Here is a 14,626-nt window from a genome sequence, read left to right as displayed (position 1 = left end):
CAGAGGTTTCTTCTGAAAGCCTTGGGGATTCCAAGATTTGTGGAGCAGTCCCTTCCCCGCCTGCCCCCACAGCCAGCACAGTCACCCAGTGCCCAGTGAGCAAGATGTATCGCCCTTGGCCATGCTTACTCGTCCAGGTGTCTGTGGTGAAAGGCACCCTGGCACACATAGATTTAGACAAGGAACGGGTGATGTTGTCTGCGACATGCTGGTGTAGCGCAGGCACAGCTTTCTCTTCAGAGAAGTAATGGCGACTGGAGGACTGCGACGGCCATCAGTTTTTGGAAACTGTCTGTATCTACCAGGCGGAAAGGCAGCATTTCCGTGGCCAAAAGATTGAAGATGGTGGAGTTTAACCTCTTAGCTTTATCATGCGTAGGAAGAAGCAATCTTTTACGTGACCACAACTGCGGGACCGAGGGCTGGCTAATGTGCTGAGAGAGGGCAGAGTATGGTGAATAGGAAAAACTGGTGGAGCGTGAGTGAGGTGCAGATGTTACGGTGGATTGAGACGCATGCGGTGTGCTCGGTGAAGCAAACACAGCAGGCGTGTCCGCTTCCGTTACAGCTTTCTGGCTGTCACTCAGCCTGACTGGAGCGGGTAAAGAACCGGAGTTTCTGCGATGGGAGACCTGCGTGACAATACTTGGCACGGTAACAGAGGAGGAGAAAGAAGCAGCTAATGCATTTGATGGGGCTGCTGATGGTTGTTGAGGTGCGCTGGTCCGCATTTCAGCACGGTAAGATTCCCAGTGTAAAGAATGTTGTTTGAGCATGTGAACGTTCATGCATCTAGTAGTCAAATTATTGCAGTTTTTCCCTCTACTGAGTTTTTTATCGCAAAGTTTGCAGATAACGTGATTTGGCTCATCCTTTGCAGTGACAAAAAAGGCCCATGCTAGGCAACCCTTGCTGACCCTGCGAGCTGCAGAACCATGACCGCTGCTGGCCACAGCCACAGTTGTGGCTAAGGATGCAGTGCTCCTCCTTCTTGCATTACTCCTTGTTTGCACCGTAGGGCGAAATGTAACCTCCTCGTCTTCCTCATCCACCTCCTCAGATGAGCTACTCGGCTGCGTGACTCTGGGTTCACACCAAGTAGGATCTTCAACCTCGTCATCATCCAATGTGTTATCCCATTCCTCGTCCTCAGAGTGACCCCTCTCCTCTTGTTGCCCTGACAGCACAGTACAGTCCGCATAAGCCTCATCGGGATCACCACCCTCTCCTGCGGTTAACTTCTGGTGACGAAGGTCAGGAAACTGCTCGGACCCTACTTTGTCCTGCCCCGAATCCATGCTAAAAAAATTTTGGGCATCGGTGTAGATGCTTTCCTCCCTTTGACTCTGTGACTGCTTGGAGTACACTTCTGGTGCCAATGGTATAGAATGGGTGAAGAGTTCTACAGACTCGCCCATCTGTGGTTCGCTACAGTCAGTTGGGCAGTTGGCCAGTTGTGACACAGGGGGAAGCATGGGTAATTGGGTTTCAACCTCTGTGGACTGCACTGCATGTAATGTTGAGGTGGAGGAAGAAGAGGAGAGGGCACTGGAAGCAGAGCTTGCCATCCACTGGAGCACCTGCTCTTTCTGGGCCTTATCAAGATGGCGCATCGCTGTGTGGCTGCCAAAGAAAGGGAGTGCAGTATGATGTCCACAAACATAAGTTGTCAGTTGTCTTTGGATATGACCTGTTTGTGTTGGTTCCCTAGTGCTTTCACTAACATTACCACATACCCCTCGTACACCTTGAACATCAAGCCTATTCCCCTTTCCACCATGCCCTCTCTTTTTCCCACTCGTGTTGGTCAGATACATTGGTAGAAGCACGCAATTAACTAAAGAAAATAAGTTTTTTTCCTGTGCAATAGCTCAGCACACACCTGAATTTCAACAACACTAAATGACAAGGTAAGATATGGCGTGCCGTATAACGTTAATAAAAGGCAAAAGACATTTTTTAGTGTGCATGAGGCCGATAAAACCTTTGAGATATTCTCCAAACAATTTCAAACTGAGATGTCCCCTGCTGTATTACTTTAGGAACAGAAGAAATTTTATTTTTTGAATGTGGATGAGGCCAGTATGCCATAGAATATACAGTATGCTTCAAAATATTTCAAACTCAGATCTAGCCAGCTGTATCACTTTACTCACAGCAAAAAAATATTTTTGGGTTATTCTGCATAAGCTCTGCATCCAGCTGACTTTGACCGCCACTGACGTAGTAGCTGGCTTATAGTACTGTATGACTTTTGGCACAGGAAAAAATATTTTTTGGACTGGGCCTATTAAGAGAAGTTTTTTTTTGCTAATGTGAAATCAGGACAAGTTCAACGCCACTAAAATAGGATCTGCCTTTTAGCAGACTGGATCAACTTTGCCACAGTAAAAAACCTTTGGTGGACTCTGCCTGCCAACCAAAAAATATATATATTTTTGACTGTGCATACAAGCTGAATTTGACCGCCACTGAAATACTAGCTGGCTTATAGCACTGTATGACTTTTGGTACAGGAAAAAATACTTTTTGAACTGGGCGAAGCAAGAGAAAAAAAATATTTTTTTACTCTGAAACCACCTGAAGTTCAACTCCACTAAAATAGTATCTGACCCTAAAAAAAAAATTTAGTGCACACAGCTTTCAATATCACAATAGCAACAGAAATAAAAACAGATTTTGTGCTCTGCAGTAAGAAGGTCTGAAGACTGTGCAGAGCACAATTTCAACCCCTCTAAATGAAAGGGTTCACTGCTCGTGCTTGATCACATTAGCAAGTGCAAAAAAAGATTCAAGGTATACTGAGAAATGGAGCTCTATACTAGCGGTGAACAGCACTTATATCTAGGTCATCATGCGGAAGTATGAAGGTTGCAGGTGTAAGGAGTTCTAATGTGCAGGTTCCTTCTGCACCCGGGAGAAGCCATTTAAAGGCCTGGTGACCACATACTAGATATAAATATTTGTGCAATATGCAGGGTATGATGTCAGTGGGTCTACCAAGACAAACATATATAAGTCAAAAGTCCTCGCATCGGATGTTTGGCACACCAAGTTCGGTTGTTTTTTAAACCAATCTCATTCCTTCGGCATGTCTTAGACTCAGAAGGGCAATTAAATGGGTCAATTCGTTCACAAGTCTGGGCAGAATCTGTAAACCACAACTCGGGTCCAAATTTCCAAGGTTAACATCTATCATCACGAATCATATAAGTGCGCTAACACTTCTCCTAGTCGTCAGAGTGTGGGCCTTGCAGACCTAACTTAAGTTCTTTTACTGTAAGTTTCAAGTAGGTGAGAACCTACTACAAACTTGTTAGCCATGTATGTTATACATTTACTTTCTACTAGGTCTAGCTCACACCAATGTTTTAAGCTTCCCAGAAGATTTATCTGTTGCCATGGACTCTCCACCCACCCAAAAGTCTGGACTGGAACATCTGGCTGCTGGTGAGATTTCCTCCATCATAACAGGCAGAATGAAAAGTCTTTTGGTAGAAACAGCTATAGTTGAAAGCCTCATATGGGGTTAGGGACACTGTGAGATATGACATATTATTAGAGGATATTGAGCTATGGGTGAATATCCTTCAGTTTTTAGGAATGTCTTTGGTGTCCATGTCTCTCAGCAGGACGTGCTGATGCTTCTAATAATATTAATAATCTTTATATTTATAAAGCACCAACATATTCCTCAGCGCTTTACAATAAAAAGGAACATATACAACAGTAATAAATAACAGTTAAAGATGATACAATAATTAAAGCAAAAATAATGACAACCCTGCTCGTAATATCATACAATCTACAATGAGGTGACTGTGACACACAGTACAGGTGCTTATTTACAATGATGGTCCAGCCATCTTGAGGGAATGGGGGATAGATAAAGGCTGCATGAGCTAGTTACCAGCAAGTATTTTTGGTGCTTTTGGGTGTGGTGGAGTTTGGTGGAGAATTATGTTTGGAGAAATAGTGAATGGGCTATATATAAAAGGACTTTGATTAGGGAACATGATAGGCTGCCTTAAACAGATGTGTTTTTAGGGAGCGCCTAAAACTGTGTAAGTTGTGATTAGTCCTAATTTCTTGGGGAAGAGTATTCCAAAGAATAGGTGCAGCTCGGGAGAAGGCTTGGAGAAAGGAGTGGGAGGTACGAGTTAGTGCAGATGTTAGTCAAAAAATGCTTGAGGAACATAGAGAACGGGAAGACCGATAAACAGAAATGAAGAACGAGATGTAGGGGGGTGCTGCACTGTGGAGTGCTTTGTGGGTGAGAACAAGCGGTTTAAATTGGATCCTACAATGTTTGGGGAGCCAATATAAATAACAGAATGGAAGCATCCGAGTAACGATTAGCCAGACAGATGATTCTGGCTGCTGCGTTAAGGATGCACTGGAGAAGGGAAAGTTGAGTGAGGGGAAGGCCAATCAATAGAGAATTACAGTAGTCCAGGTGGGAGTGGATGAGGGCGACAGGGAGGGTTTTTACTCTTTCCATGGTGAAAAAGGGGCAGATTCTAGAGATGTTCTTCAGGTGCAAGTGACAAGAGCGGGCAAGAGATTGTAGAGGTGAAGGAAAGATTGGTGTCAAACATAACACCCAGACAGCTAGGTGTTATTGTGGTGTCAGACACAGAGAGGGAGATGTCAGATAAGTGGATGGCAGTAACAGAAGAAGTTCAGTTTTGGAAAGGTTGAGTTTCGTATAGAGAGCGGACATGATATTGGAAACTGCGGACAGATAGACACTGGTGTTCTGTAGTACAGTGGGGATGAGGTTAGGGGATGAAGTGTATAGTTTTGTGTCATCAGCATAAAGAAGGTGCTGAAAGCTAAATTTGCTGATGGTCTGTCAAATTGGGGCCATGTAGAGAGAGAAGAGAAGAGGGCCAAGGACTGAACCCTGAGAGACTCCTAAAGCGAGAGGAAGAGGAGAAGAAGTGGAGCCAGCGAACGATACACTGAAGAAGTGGTCAGAAAGATAGGAGGAGAACCTGGAGAGCACAGTGTCCTTTATGCCGATTGAGTGGAGCACAGAGAGTAGGAGAAGGTTTTCAATAGTGTTGAAAGCTGCAGAGAGGTCAAGAAGAATGAGCAGAGAGTAGTCACCATTACATTTTGCTGTCAGAATGTTATTGGTCGCTTTGATGAGTGCAGTTTCTGTAGAATGTAGGCTGTGGAAGCCAGATTGTGATGGATCGAGGAGAGAGTGAGTGGAGAGGTAATGGGTAAAATGAGAGTAGACCAGGCGCTCCAAGAGTTTAGAGATGATGGGGAGATTGGAGGCTGGTCTGTAGTTGTTTGTGCAGGATTTGCCAAGAGAGGGTTTTTTTAATAATGGAGTAATGATAGATTGTTTGAAGGAGGAGGCAAACATACCAGAAGCGAGGGAGAGATTGAAGATTTTAGTTAGGTAAGTAATGATGACTGGAGAGAGACACTGGAGTAGGTGTGAGGGGATGGGGTCAGTAGTGCATGTAGTAGGATGAGAAGAAAATAGGAGCCTGGAGACGTCTTCTTCTGTGACTGGGTCAAATGTGGACAGTGAGCCAGAGGAGATGTAGGAAGGGAAGGGATTCACTGCACTTGGTGGCTGGGAGATTATTTCTTGATGGATATTCTCTATTTTCTCTGTGAAGGAGGAGGCCAGATCCAAAGCACAAATGTGATAGGGGCATGCGCTTTCGGACTGAGGAGGGAGTGAAAGGTGTCAGAGTTTTTTTGGTTTATTAGATAGTGAGGAAATTAGGGCGGTGAAATAGGTCTGTTTGGCAATATGAAGGGCAGAGTTATAGGTTCTTAACATATATTTATAATGGATAAAGTTTTCTAGGGTGCAAGTTTTCCTCCATAGGTGTTTGGCACTCCTAGAGCATCGCTGGAGAAATCGGGTTTGCAGTGTGAGCCAGGGCTGTTTTACTCTATTTTTGGAGGTTCTGAGGTGCTACTTGGTCTAGTGTGCTTCTGAGAGTGTCGTTATAGTGATATACAGCCAGATCAGGACAGGAGAACAAGGAGATTGGGGACAGTGATGAATGAAGGGAGTCTGTAAGTGTGTGAGGGTTAATGGCTTGTAGATTTCTGAATATGTGATAGGTAGGAGTGTGCTGGGGTGGGTAAGGATTTGTGAGCGTGAAGGAGAGAATGTTATAATCAGAGAGAGGAAGGGAGGAGTTATCAAGGTAGGAGATTGAACAGAGCCGGACAAAGAAAAAATCAAGGTTGTTCCCGTCTTTGTGTGTCTCTGAGGTTGAAAGCTGTGAGAGGCCAAGAGAAGTGGTTAGAGATAGAAGCTGGGATGCAGATGGAGAGGTGGGGCTGTTTATGGGGATGTTGAAGTCTCCCATATTAAGGTTTGTTAATTCTGAAGACATGAAGTGCGTGTCACGGGTGTGTCGCCACGAAGATCGTCACGATTACACAGCCTGACTTCTCGCAGCTGACTTTTTGGTGCTTTGTGTTTTTCGGCAGTGAGGGAGTTAATTCTCTCTCTCTCTGTGCTAGACGAGGTCCAGCCTCGCCCAGCTGCAATCAATGCTGCTGTAGTGAGACTCCTTCAAATGCCTGCTGGTCTGTTAGGGAAGTGTCGGTGAAAGCATTTCATGCAGACTAACAGAGCGGATCGTGGTATTTGGAGTTTCAGAGATAAGTGTATTTGGAGTGTTTTTTCCCTTCCTCGCTTTATCATTTATCTCCTTTCCCGTTGGTGTTCCCTCTGTTGTAGTTGTGTAGTTTTTGTATGCAAGGTGGTTTTGGTTTTTCCCTTGTACTGTCTCGTTCGTCTTAGTACTGTGTGTGGGCATATTATTACTTGTCCCCTTTTGTTGTGATCGGGGTCCTTCTCAGGACTAGATTACTTAGGTGCAGGGATCCTCAGGAGGTAGGGGTTACGCTGGCGGCCTGGACCTCTGTACCTTTAACAGTACCTCCAGGTTGAGGGATTAGTCAGGGCCCCAGCTTAGGGTCAGCTTAGGCCCCCTACCTCCAGTATACAGAGACAGCGTGACATTTTCACCGACCCACTCAGTTTTTCTCCAGCTACCATGGATCCAGTAGCCGGTCTAGCTCGGCAGTTGCAGAGTTTGTCCATGGAGCTGGCGGACGTTAGGTCCAAGGTTTTGTATCCTCGGGAGCAAGCCGTACCAGAACCTAAAGTAGCTCTCCCTGACAGGTTCACTGGGGGGCGGGACAAGTTTTTTGTTTTCCGGGAGGCATGCAAGTTGTACTTTCGGCTGCGGCCTCGGTCATCGGGGAGTGAAGAACAAAGGGTGGGAATTGTCATCTCGCTCCTACAAGGGGACCCACAATCTTAGGCGTTCTCTCTTCCCCCGGGCTCCCCGGCTCTCCAGTCAGTGGATAGGTTTTTCGCTGCTCTGGGACTCGTATATGATGACCCAGATCGGATCTCCCTTGCTGAGTCTAAGTTACGTAGGATCCAGCAGGGAGATCGTCCGGCGGAGGAATTCTGTTCGGAGTTCCGTAGGTGGGCCACGGACACCCAGTGGAATGACCCGGCTCTTAGGAGCCAGTTTTGTCAAGGTTTATCCGACAAATTACAGGATGTGTTGGCACAGTATGACTCTCCCGCGTCACTGGAAGCCGCTATGGCCCTTGCTATTCGCGTTGACAGACGGCTTCGGGAGAGGTGCGGGATAACTCTACCCCCTGTGATGACTCCACCTCCTACAAGGTCCCCTCATATGGTGGTTCCCCTGGTCAGTCCAGAGGAGCCTATGCAATTAGGAGGGACATCATTTCGGGGGAGGGGACCGGTGGTGCGCCATAAGACAGGAAGGTGTTTCTTCTGCGGGAGAAAGGGACATTTTATTGGGGGGTGTCCATCCCGTCCCTTGCAGAGTGAAGAGTCGTCGGAAAACTGTTGATCCCAGGTTGTGTGGTGGACGGCAATCTGGGAGTAGGTATTTCGTCCCTAGGTTCGTCTCAGTTTCTCGTACCGGCGGAGGTGGTGGTGGGTACGAGAACTGAGAGGATATCTGTTCTTCTGGATATTGGGGCCGGGGCTAATCTGGTTGATGCTCGGTTTGCCCGGGTTCAAGGTATGCGATTGAGTGAGTTGGCTAAACCCATCCCCATTTTCTCGATCGATGCCAGGCCTCTCGGTCAGGGAAGTTTTTTGCAAGCTGTGCATGACGTAAAACTTCAAGTGGGGGCGATACATAAAGAACTGTTGTCTTGCTACGTGTTGGAGGGTCTTCCCACTCCTATAGTGTTGGGCCTTCCTTGGTTAACTAAGCATAACCCGGTTATTAATTGGCAAACCAGAGAGATAAGCCAATGGAGTAAATTCTGTAATAAAAACTGCATGAACACGGTCATCGGTGCGGTTACTCCTTGGGTCTTACCTCCATTTCTGGCGGACTTTGAGGATGTATTCTCGGAGAAAGGGTGTCAGGAACTACCTCCTCATCGCGAGTATGACTGTTCTGTAAAACTGCTCCCTGAGGCCAAGTTACCTAAAGCTAGGTTGTATAACCTTTCTGGTCCTGAGAGGCAGGCCATGAAGGATTATATTTCAGAAAGTCTGGCTAAGGGGCATATTAGACCTTCATCTTCACCGGTGGCTGCGGGGTTCTTCTTTGTTAAGAAGAAAGATGGAGGCCTACGCCCTTGCCTGGATTTCCGTGAACTTAATCGGATTACGGTCCGAGATCCGTATCCGCTCCCACTTATTCCCGATCTCTTTAATCAGATCGTGGGCGCCAAATGGTTCTCTAAGTTGGATCTCAGGGGGGCGTACAATCTGATTAGGATGAAGGAGGGGGATGAGTGGAAGATGGCGTTTAACTCTCCGGAGGGGCATTATGAGAACCTTGTCATGCCATTCGGTCTGACTAATGCCCCGGCGGTGTTCCAACACTTTGTTAATGACATTTTTCGCCGCCTGGTGGGACAGTTTGTTGTCATATATCTGGATGATATCTTAATTTACTCGCCGGATCTGGTGTCTCATCAGGAGCACGTTAGGCAGGTGTTACAGATCTTGCGGGATAATAAACTGTATGCCAAATGGGAAAAGTGTGTGTTCGCCGTACAGGAAATCCAGTTTTTAGTCTTCCTGGTTTCAGCGTCCGGTTTTCGTATGGACCCTGGGAAAGTGCGGGCAGTTCTTGAGTGGGATCGGCCAGAGAATCTTAAGGCACTACAACGTTTCCTGGGGTTTGCTAATTATTACCGGAAGTTCATTCGTAATTTCTCGTCCATGGTTAAGCCTCTCACAGACATGACTAAAAAGGGGACGGATTTTTCAAGGTGGTCTGACAAGGCTTGTCAAGCATTCTCCTCCTTGAAAAAATGTTTTGCCTCGGCACCCATACTCATTCAACCTGATGCGTCACAGCCATTCATTGTAGAGGTAGACGCTTCCGAGGTAGGGGTGGGAGCAGTATTGTCACAAGGTTCGTCCCCTGGTAAGTGGCATCCGTACGCCTTTTTCTCTAAAAAATTGTCGTCCGCTGAGAGGAATTACGATCAATAGGGAACTCTTGGCCATTAAGTTAGCTTTTGAGGAGTGGCGCCATTTTTTGGAGGGGGCAGTCCATCCGGTCACCGTCATCACCGATCACAAGAACCTGCTATATCTGGAGTCCGCGAAACGTCTGAATCCCAGACAAGCTAGGTGGTCATTGTTTTTTACCAGGTTTAATTTTGTCGTTACATATCGTCCTGGGTCAAAAAATGTAAAGGCGGATGCCTTATCTCGTAGTTTCCCTGGGGCCGGGAATACGGACGACCCGATTCCTATCCTTCAGGAGGGGGTGGTGGTTTCGGCAGTATGCTCTGAGCTGGAGGAAGAGGTATTGGAGGCTTAGGGGGACGCCCCTGTTGGACCTCCGGGGAGACTGTTTGTTCCAGATCAGTTGCGACAAAAGGTGATCGAGGCACACCATAACTCAGTTTTTGCAGGACACCCGGGGAGTAGAGCAACTGTGGATCTCCTCTCACGTCGGTTTTGGTGGCCTAACTTACATAAGGAGGTGGTAACTTTTGTCGCGTCCTGTGGGGTTTGTGCGCGCTCTAAGACCTCACATACCCGTCCGTCTGGGGCCCTCTTACCTTTGAAGATCCCGGAGCGTCCTTGGACTCATCTGTCTATGGACTTTATTACGGACCTCCCTCCGTCTTTGGGTAAAACGGTCATACTCGTTGTAGTGGACAGGTTCAGCAAGATGGCACATTTTATCGCTCTTCCGGCTCTCCCTAATGCTAAAACTCTTGCGCAGGTGTTCATTGGGGAGATTGTGAGGCTTCACGGGGTACCCTCCGAGGTGGTGTCTGATCGGGGGTCTCAGTTTGTGTCCAAGTTCTGGAAGGCGTTTTGTGCACGGCGGGGGATGCATTTGTCGTTCTCATCGGCTTTTCATCCTCAGACCAATGGTCAGACGGAACGTATGAACCAGAGTTTGGAGACATATCTCCGGTGTTTTGTGTCAGAGAACCAGGAGGACTGGGCTTCTTTCTTACCTCTGGCAGAGTTTGCTCTTAATAATAGGCGGAGCGAGTCCACTGGTAAGTCCCCGTTTTTTGGGGCATATGGTTTTCACTCCCAGTTTTGTACTTTCAGTAGGGGGGGCTCTTTGGGGGTTCCTGAGGAGGAACGATTTTCCTCATCACTCGCTTCAGTATGGAGAGGGGTGCTGAAGAATCTGAATACTATGGGGAACCGATACAAACGTATGGCTGATAGGAGAGTGTCTGGTCCGGACCTAAGTGTGAACGATCGGGTATGGTTGTCTACCAGGAATATAAAACTTAAGGTTCCCTCCTGGAAACTGGGTCCCAGGTTCATCGGGCCGTACAGAATCAGTTCTATTATTAATCCGGTGGCATTCCGTCTTGACCTCCCCCCTACGTTTAAAATTCACAACGTGTTCCACAGATCGTTGCTTAAGAGGTATGTGGCGCCGGTGGTACCGTCACCTTTACCTCCCCCTCCAGTGGTGGTCAAGGGTAACTTGGAGTTCCAGGTATCGAGGGTCATCGATTCACGCTTTAATCGCCGGTCCCTTCAGTACCTGGTTCATTGGAAAGGGTATGGTCCTGAGGAGAGGATGTGGGTTCCTGCGTCGGATATTAACGCAGACCGATTAGTTCGGGCCTTCCACACGACTCACCCGGATAAACCTGGCCCTGAGGGTCCGGAGGCCCCTCGTAGAAGGGGGGGTACTGTTACGGGTGTGTCGCCACGAAGATCGTCACGATTACACAGCCTGACTTCTCGCAGCTGAATTTTTGGTGCTTTGTGTTTTTCGGCAGTGAGGGAGTTAATTCTCTCTCTCTCTGTGCTAGACGAGGTCCAGCCTCGCCCAGCTGCAATCAATGCTGCTGTAGTGAGACTCCTTCAAATGCCTGCTGGTCTGTTAGGGAAGTGTCGGTGAAAGCATTTCATGCAGACTAACAGAGCGGATCGTGGTATTTGGAGTTTCAGAGATAAGTGTATTTGGAGTGTTTTTTCCCTTCCTCGCTTTATCATTTATCTCCTTTCCCATTGGTGTTCCCTCTGTTGTAGTTGTGTAGTTTTTGTATGCAAGGTGGTTTTGGTTTTTCCCTTGTACTGTCTCGTTCGTCTTAGTACTGTGTGTGGGCATATTATTACTTGTCCCCTTTTGTTCTGATCGGGGTCCTTCTCAGGACTAGATTACTTAGGTGCAGGGATCCTCAGGAGGTAGGGGTTACGCTGGCGGCCTGGACCTCTGTACCTATAACAGTACCTCCAGGTTGAGGGATTAGTCAGGGCCCCAGCTTAGGGTCAGCTTAGGCCCCCTACCTCCAGTATACAGAGACAGCGTGACAGTGCGACAGTCAGGCAGAAAAATGGTCAAGGAGCAGGGTGGGTGAGCCTGGGGGATGGTATATGACCTCTACTCTGAGGGAGAGGGGATGGAACAGCCTCTCCCTCAAAAGAAGAGAATGAGAGTGATGAAACTGGTGGGATAACCAGGAAAGTGCATTGTGGGGACAGGAGTAAGCCGACTCCACCACCACGTCTGTTTGAAGGTCTCGGGGAAAGGGAAAAATGTAAGCCTTCATGAGAAATAGCAGCAGGGGAGACAGTGTCAGGGTCTTGAATCCATGTTTCAATGAGAGCCAGCAGATTAAGAGAGTTAGTGTAAAAGTAGCTTATTGCATACAGACGGTGGATTCCAGAGTGCACAGTTAAAAGAGAGAGATGAAGTACAAGTGACATTAATAAGGTTAGCAGGGTTCTGATGTGAGGTGGGGAAAGGGCTGAAGTTGGTGGAGGGTGGACCAGGGTTATGAGAGATATCACCTGAAATAAGTAGAAGCAGTAAAATGAGAAAAAACAAATAGTTTTTGGATTTGTGACTAGAGATGAGCGGTGTTCGACTAGAACTGTTCGCCAATCTCAAATTCGAGCTGTTTTGGGCGGTGTTCGAGTTGTTCGACGAACCCGAACGATTTGCAAAAAATTCGGCTGTTCGAGGTTATGTTCGATAACTGTTCGTGCACCAAAAGCGTGTCCTGCATGTCTGGCGCTATTTAGAGCACCAATCATGCAGGGATTGTCTGCCACTCACTGTAATGCCACAGCCATGGTGGTTGTGGCATTACAGTGATTGCCCAAATCGATGGGAACAGTGCCAACAGTGAAACATGAAAAGCCAGCAATTCAGCAGCGACATACACCTGTACCCGACAATTTAGAACCGAAAGAATAGAGCTTCACACATAGATTAGATAGATATAAACATGTCAGCCACATATATACGAAGTACAGTGACAGTGCTGCTTACTGTACTTGTCATTTAGCGTAAAGGATTTATCAAAAAAAATAATAGTGTTTTCATGCACCGTCTCTTTAAAAAAGCCGGCCGGCAATTCAGCATCTGTACCCGACAATTTATAACAGACAGAATAGAGCTTCACACATAGATTAGATAGATAGAAACATGTCAGCCACATATATACGAAGTACAGTGACAGTGCTGCTTACTGTACTTGTCATTTAGCGTAAAGGATTTATCAAAAAAAATAATAGTGTTTTCATGCACCGTCTCTTTAAAAAAGCCGGCCGGCAATTCAGCATCTGTACCCGACAATTTATAACAGACAGAATAGAGCTTCACACATAGATTAGATAGATAGAAACATGTCAGCCACATATATACGAAGTACAGTGACAGTGTTGCTTACTGTACTTGTCATTTAGCGTAAAGGATTTATCAAAAAAAAATAATAGTGTTTTCATGCACCGTCTCTTTAAAAAAGCCGGCCGGCAATTCAGCAGCGGTACCCGACAATTTATAACAGAAAGATAGAGCATCACACATAGATTAGATAGATAGAAACATGTCAGTCACATATACAGTGATAGTGTTGGTTACTGTACTTGTCATTTAGTATTAAAATAAAGGATTTATTATTAAAAAAATTGGCGTGGGGTTCCCCTTAATTTTAGGCTCTAGCGGAGGTTAAGCAGACGGCTGGGGCAGATGTTTGAAGCCTGGGAAGGGGGTAATACCCACGGAGCTTCCCAGGCTACTAATATCAGCCCCCAGCTGAATACATAGCCTTTACTAGCTATTAAAATGGGGGACCCCCCAAAAAAATGACGTGGGGTCCCCCCTAATTTAATAGCTAGCAAAGGCTAGGCAGACAGCTGGGGGCTGATATTAATAGCCCAGGAAGGGAGCCATGAATATTGGCCCCCTCCCAGGCTAGAAACACCAGCCGTCAGCCGCCCCAGAAATGGCGCATTCATAGGATGCGCCAATTCTGGCACTTAGCCTCGCTCTTCCACGCTGCCCTGGTGCGGTGGCAGGGGGTAATAGGGTTGGGGTTGATGTCAGCTTATAATGCCAGCTGACATCAAGCCCAGGTTAGTAATGGAGAGGCGTCTATAAGACACCCCCATTACTAACCCCATAGTCAAAGTTAAAAAAAACACAAACACCCAGAATAAAGTCCTTTAATTGAAATAAAGACACAATCCTTTATTGTTCTAAATTAAACCATACTTACCGTCACGCCCATTCCAGCTGAAGCCAACGATCTCCTGCAATAAAAGAAAAATAATAAAGTAACCTCATCCTTACCTTTCCATGGTTCCCACGACAGCTTCAGCTCTGCTACATCGAGATGACAGGCTGGACCGCAGCAGAACGCTGCCATCCAGCCTCTCATCCCGCAGACACTGAGAAGCGCAGGCTTGCTTGCGCTGCTCAGCGTCTCTCTGTGACGACATCCAGATGAGCCGAGTTCATGTCCAATGAACTCGGCTCACCTCATGCACGTCAATGACAGCGTGGGAACATTCTCACGCTGAAGCGGTGAGTGCAGGAGAATTCTCCCACGCTGTCAGTGACGTGCATAAGGTGAGCTCATGTCCAATGAACTCAGCTCACCTCCTGCACGTCACTGACAGCGTGGGAGAATTCTCCTGCACTCAGCGCTTCAGCGTGAGAATTCTCCCACGCTGAAGCACTGAGTGCAGGAGAATTTTCCCACGCTGTCAGTGACGTGCATAAGGTGAGCTCATGTCCAATGAACTCAGCTCACCTCCTGCACGTCACTGACAGCGTGGGAGAATTCTCCTGCACTCAGCGCTTCAGTGTGAGAATTCTCCAACGCTGTCAGTGACGTG

The sequence above is a fragment of the Phyllobates terribilis genome, unplaced genomic scaffold (genome assembly GCF_046119375.1).
Source record: "Phyllobates terribilis strain yellow unplaced genomic scaffold, ASM4611937v1 Scaffold_8__6_contigs__length_399053987, whole genome shotgun sequence".
Lineage (NCBI taxonomy): Eukaryota > Metazoa > Chordata > Amphibia > Anura > Dendrobatidae > Phyllobates > Phyllobates terribilis.
The sequence above is the reverse complement of the archived record's forward strand: the minus strand, read 5'-3'. Positions refer to the sequence as shown.